Raw genomic sequence first — 6,644 nt, forward strand, 5'->3', positions numbered from 1 at the left:
AAGGGCTATTGGCTTTTTCTGCTTGCTTTTTTTTCGCAAGCTTCTTCTTTTTCACTGCTTTTTCTTGCTTCAAGAATCAATGTTATGATTTTTCAGATTATCAATAACATTTCTCTTGTTCATCATTCTTTCAAGAGCCTACAATTTTAACATTCATAAACAACAATATAAAAAATATGCACTATTCAAGCATTCATTCAGAAAACAAAAAGTATTGTCACCACATCAATATAATTAAACTAATTTCAAGGATGAATTTGAAACTCATGTACTTCTTGTTCTTTTGTATTAAAAACATTTTCATTTAAGAGAGGTAAAGGATTCATGGAATTATTCATAGCCTTAAGACATAGACATTAGACACTAATGATCATGTAATAAAGACACAAACATAGACAAGCATGAAGCTAAAAAACCGAAAAACAGAGAGATAAGAACAAGGAAGTTAAGAAATGAGTCCACCTTAGTGATGGTGGCGCCTTCTCCTTGAAGGACCAATGGTGTTCTTGAGCTCCTTTATGTCTCTTCCTTGCGTTTGTTGCTCCTCCCTCATAGCTCTTTGATCTTCTCTAATCTCATGGAGAATGATAGAGTGCTCTTGGTGTTCCATCCTTAATTGGTTCATGTCATGACTCAATCCTTCTAGAGAAGTGTTGAGTTGTTCCCAATAGTTATTTGGAGAAAAATGCATTCCTTGAGGACACTCAGGGATTTCTTGATGATGAGCTTCCTCATGCGTCTCTTGAGATCCATGAATGGACTCTCTTGTTTGCTCCATCCTTTTCTTGGTGATGGGGTTGTCCTCTTCAATAAGAATGTCTCCTTCTATGATAAACTCCAGCTAAGTAGCATAGATGGCAAATAAGATGAGGAAAAGCTAGCCTTGCTAAGGTGGAGGGCTTTTCGGCTACTTTGTAGAGTTCTAGAGAGATGACTTCATGAACTTCTACTTCCTCTCCAATCATGATGCTATGGATCATGATGGCCCGATCCACAATTACTTCGGATCGGTTGCTAGTGGGGATGATGGAGCGTTGGATGAACTCCAACCATCCTCTAGCCACAGGCTTAAGGTCCAGTCTTCTTAATTGAACCGGCTTGCCTTTTGAGTCTCTTTTCTATTGAGCTCCTTCTATACATATGTCCATGAGGACTTGGTACAACCTTTTATCAAAGTTGACCCTTCTAGTGTAGCGGCGTGCATCTTCTTGCATCATAGGCAAGTTGAATGCCAACCTCACGTTTTCCGGACTGAAATCTAAGCATTTCCCCCGAACCATTGTAAGATAATTCTTTGGATTCCGGTTCATACTTTGATCATGGTTCCTAGTGATCCATGCATTAGCATAGAACTCTTGAACCATTATGATTCCGACTTATTGAATGGGATTGGTAAGAACTTCCCAACCTCTTCTTTGGATCTCATGTCGGATCTTTGGATACTCATTTTTCTTGAGCATGAAAAGGACCTCAGGGATCACCTTCTTCTTGGCCACAACTTTATAGAAGTGGTCTTGATGGGCTTTTGAGATGAATCTCTCCATCTCCCATGACTCAGAGGTGGAAGCTTTTGTCTTCCCTTTCCTCTTTTTAGAGGTTTCTCCGGCCTTAGGTGCCATAAATAGTTATAGAAAAACAAAAAAGCTATGCTTTTACCACACCAAACTTAGAATATTGCTCGCCCTCGAGCAAAGAAAAGAAGGAATAGAAGAAGAAGAAGAAGATATGGAGGAGAGGGAGAGATGTGTGGGTTTCGGCCAAAGCAGAGAGGAGAGGGTTGTATTGTGTGAAAATGAAGAAGGATGGAGGGGTTTATATAGGGGAGGGAGAAGGAATGGGGTTCGGTTATTTAGGGTGGGTTTGAGTGGGAAAGAGATTTTGAATTTGAAGGTAGGTGGGGTTTATGGGGAAGAGTGGATGGATGTGAGTGGTGAAGAGGTGATTGGGAAGAGAGATTGAGGTGATTGGTGAAGGGTGTTTGGGGAAGAGTGTTATTAAAAGGTGTGAGAGAGAGGGAGAAGGTAGGTGGGGATCATGTGGGGTCCACAGATCCTGAGGTGATCCTGTGGGGTCCACAGATCCTGAGGTGTCAAGGATTTCTCATCCCTGCACCCTTTAGGCGTGTAAAATGCCCTCTGAATGCAATCCTGGCGTTTAACGCCAGACTGTAGAATGTTTCTGGCGTTGAACGCCACTTCCATGCTTGTTTTGGGCGTTCAACGCCAATCTGCAGCATGTTTCTGGCGTTGAATGCCACTTCCATGCTTGTTTTTGGTGTTTAACGCCAGCTCTCCTCAGGGTGTAATCCTGGCATTTAAACGCCAGACTACTGCTTGTTTCTGGCATTCAACGCTAGATTCATGCTGTGTTCTGGCATTGAACGCCAGCCAGATGCTCCTTACTAGCGTTTAAGCTCTTCCTCCAGGGTGTGCTTTTTCTTCTGCTATTTTTTATTCTGTTTTTAATTTTTGCAATTGTTTTATGACTCCACATGATTATGAACCTAATAAAACATAAAAGAAAATAGAAATATAGATAAATAAAAATTGGGTTGCCTCCCAATAAGCGCTTCTTTAATGTCAATAGCTTGACAGTGAGCTCTCATGGAGCTTCACAGATCATCAGAGCATTGTTGGGACCTCTAAACACCAAACTTAGAGTTTGAATGTGGGGGTTCAACACTAAACTTAGAGTTTGGTTGTGGCCTCCCAACACCAAACTTAGAGTTTGATTGTGGGGGCTTTGTTTGACTCTGTATTGAGAGAAGCTTATCATGCCTCTTTTCCATGTTTACAGAAGGATAACCTTGAGCTTTAAACATAAGGTAGTCCCCATTAAATTGAAGGACTAACTCCCCTCTGTCAACATCAATCACAGCTCCTGCTGTGGCTAGGAAGGGTCTTCCAAGAATGATGGATTCATTCTTATCCTTCCCAGTATCTAAGATTATGAAATCAGCAGGGATGTAAAGGCCTTTAACCTTTACCAACACGTCCTCTACCAATCCATAAGCTTGTTTTATTGACTTGTCTGCCATCTCTAATGAGATTCTTGCAGCTTGTACCTCAAAGATCCCCAGCTTCTCCATTACAGAGAGTGGCATAAGATTTATAGCAGGTCACACAGAGCCTTCTTAAAGGTCATGGTGCCTATGGTACAGGATATTAAGAATTTACTAGGATCTTGTTTCTTTTGAGGTAGAGTTTGCTAAACCCATGTATCTAGTTTACTAATGAGCAAGGGAGGTTCACCTTTCCAAGTCTTATTACCAAACAATTTGGCATTCAGCTTCATGATGGCTCCTAGATATTGAGCAACTTGCTCTTCAGTTATATCTTCATCCTCTTCAGAGGAAGAATAGTTCTCAAAGCTCATGAATGGTAAAAGGAGGTTCAATAAAATCTCTATGGTCTCTAGGTGAGCCTCAGATTCCTTAAGTTCCTCAGTTTGGAACTCCTTTTCGTTTAGAGGACATCCCAGGAGGTCTTCCTCACTGGGATTCACGTCCTTCTCCTCCTCTTTGGATTCGGCCATTGTGATTATGTCAATGGCCTTACACCCTCTTTTTGTATTCTCTTCTGTATTGCTTGGGAGAGTACTAGGAGGGGTTTTAGTGATTTTCTTACTCAGCTGGCCCACTTGTGCCTCCAAATTTCTAATGGAGGACCTTGTTTCACTCATGAAACTTAAAGTGGCCTTAGATAGATCAGAGACTATATTTGCTAAGTTAGAGGGGCTTTGCTTAGAATTCTCTGTCTGTTACTGAGAAGATGATGGAAAAGGCTTGCTATTGCTAAGCCTATTTCTTCCACCATTATTAAAGCCTTGTTGGGGCCTTTGTTGATCCTTCCATGAGAAATTTGGATGATTTCTCCATGAAGAATTATAGGTGTTCCCATAGGGTTCACCCATGTAATTCACCTCTGCCATTGCAGGGTTCTCATAATCATAAGCTTCTTCTTCAGAAGATGCCTCTTTAGTACTGTTGGATGCATTTTACCATCCATTCAGACTCTGAGAAATCATGTTGACTTGCTGAGTCAACATTTTGTTCTGAGCCAATATGGCATTCAGAGTATCAATTTCAAGAACTCTCCTCTTCTGAGGCGTCCCATTACTCACAGGATTCCTCTCAGATGTGTACATAAATTGGTTATCAGCAACCATGTTAATGAGTTCCTGAGCTTCTGTAGGCATTTTCTTCAGGTGAATAGATCCACCTGCAGAATGGTCCAATGACATCTTAGACAATTCAGACAGACCATCATAGAATATATCCAGGATGGTCCATTCTGAAAGCATGTCAGAAGGACACTTTTTGGTCAACTGCTTGTATCTTTCCCAAGCTTCATAGAGGGATTCACCATCTTTTTGCTTAAAGGTTTGAACATCCATTCTAATCTTACTCAGCTTTTGAGGAGGAAAGAACTTGGCCAAGAAGGCCGTGACCAGCTTATCCCAAGAGTTCAGGCTATCTTTAGGTTGAGAGTCCAACCATACTCCAGCAGTGTCTCTTACAGCAAAAGGGAAAAACAGAAGCCTGTAGACCTCGGGATCAACCCCATTGGTCTTAACAGTATCACAGATTTGCAAGAATTCAGTTAAGAACTGAAAAGAATCTTCTGATGGAAGTCCATGAAACTTGTAATTCTGTTGTACTAGAGAAACTAATTGAGGCTTCAGCTCAAAATTGTTTGCTCCAATGGCAGGGATTGAGATGCTTCTTCCATGTAATTTGGAATTTGGTGCAGTAAAGTCACCAAGCATCTTCCTTGCATTATTGTTGTTATTATTTTTGGCTGCCATCTCATTTTCCTGTTCGAAAATTTCAGTTGGATCCTCTTTAGAGTACTGTGCTTTAGCTGCTCTTAGCTTCCTCTTCAAGGTCCTTTCAAGTTCAGGATCAGCTTCAACAAGAATGCCTTTTTTTGTTCCTGCTCATATGAAAGAGAAGAAAACAAAGAGAGAAGAGGAATCCTCTATGTCACAGTATAGAGATTCATTTATATGAGTAGAAAAAGAGGAGAATAGAGGAAAGAGTAGAAAAAATTCGAACACAAAAGAGAGGAGAGGGTTCAAATTTTTGAGATGAAGAGAAGTGTTAGTAAATGAATAAATAAATAGAAGAAGATGAGAGGGAGAGAATTTCGAAAATTGTTTTTGAAAAATGGTTAGTGATTTTCGAAAATTAACAGAAGAAATAAAATTAAAATTAAAATTTGAAACAATTAGTTAATTAAAAGAATTTTGAAAAAGGTAAGGTGATTTTCCAAAATTAGAAAGAGAAAAGTAGTTAGGTGATTTTGAAAAAGATAAGAAACAGTAAAACAAACAAAAAGTCAATTAGTTAGTTGAAAAAGATTTGAAAATCAATTTTGAAAAGATAAGAAGTTAGAAAAAATTTTGAAATTGATTTTGAAAAATATATAATTTAAAAAAAAAGATATTTTGAAAAGATATGATTGAAAAAGATATTTTGGAAAAGATTTAATTTTTAAAATTAAAATTTCATTACTTGACTAACAAGAAACTAAAAGATATGATTCTAGAATTTAAAGATTGAACCTTTCTTAACAAGAAAGTAATAAACTTCAAATTTTTGCATCAATCACATTAATTGTTAGTAAAGTTTTCGAAATTTTGAAATGAAATTAAGAAAAAGATTTTGAAAATCATTTTTTAAAAATTTTCGAAAATAAATAAGAAAAATGAAAAAGATTTGATTTTTGAAAAAGATTTTGAAAAGATAGGATTTTTTTTAAAATGAAATCTTGACTTGACTAACAAGAAACAACTTATTTTAAAAATTTTTGACTAAGTCAACCCAAAGATTTCGAAAATTATGAGTAAAACAAGGAAAAGATATTTTTTTGATTTTTTTGAATTTTTAATGATGAGAGAGAAAAACACAAATATGACCCAAAACATGAAAATTTTGGATCAAAACACATGATGCATCCAAGAACACTATGAATGTCAAGATAAACACCAAGAACACTTTGAAGATCAAGATGAACATCAAGACTTATTTTTGAAAATTTTCAAGAAAAGAAAAACATGCAAGACACCAAACTTAGAAATTTTCAATGCTTAGACACTTTGAATGCAAAAATGCATAGGAAAAACAACAAAAGACACAAAACAAGAAAATATGAAGATCAAACAAAAAGACTTGTCAAGAACAACTTGAAGATCATGAAGAACACCACGCATGAGTTTTCGAAAAATGCATAAATTTTTAAAACATGCAATTGACACCGAACTTAAAAATTGACACTAGACTCAGACAAGAAACACAAAAATATTTTTGATTTTTTATGATTTTATTATTTTTTTGGATTTTTCAAAAATTAATTTTTGGAAAAACGAAAATAGAGAAAAAAATTTTTGAAAGATTTTTGAAAATTTTTTGAAAAGAAAATTACCTAATCTGAGAAACAAGATGAATCGTCAGTTGTCCAAACACAAACAATCCCCGGCAACGGCGCCAAAAACTTGGTGCATGTAAATTGTGATCATCAACAATGGCGCCAATGGACTTGGAGCTCTCAAACGTGAATCACACTTTGCCACAACTTCGCACAATTAACCAGCAAGTGCACTGGGTCGTCCAAGTAATACCTTACGTGAGTAAGGGTCGATCC

At 37.3% G+C, this 6,644-nt stretch overlaps 1 non-coding gene across 1 annotated transcript; it reads left to right on the forward strand.

Moving 5' to 3' along the window:
- Positions 1 to 4,297: 4,297 nt before the first annotated feature.
- LOC127746025 (small nucleolar RNA R71) lies at positions 4,298 to 4,404 on the forward strand. The gene has a single exon (XR_008007646.1). It is a non-coding gene; the product is annotated as a small nucleolar RNA R71 (small nucleolar RNA).
- The last annotated feature ends 2,240 nt before the right edge of the window (positions 4,405 to 6,644 follow it).

The sequence above is a fragment of the Arachis duranensis genome, chromosome 3 (assembly GCF_000817695.3).
Source record: "Arachis duranensis cultivar V14167 chromosome 3, aradu.V14167.gnm2.J7QH, whole genome shotgun sequence".
NCBI lineage: Eukaryota > Viridiplantae > Streptophyta > Magnoliopsida > Fabales > Fabaceae > Arachis > Arachis duranensis.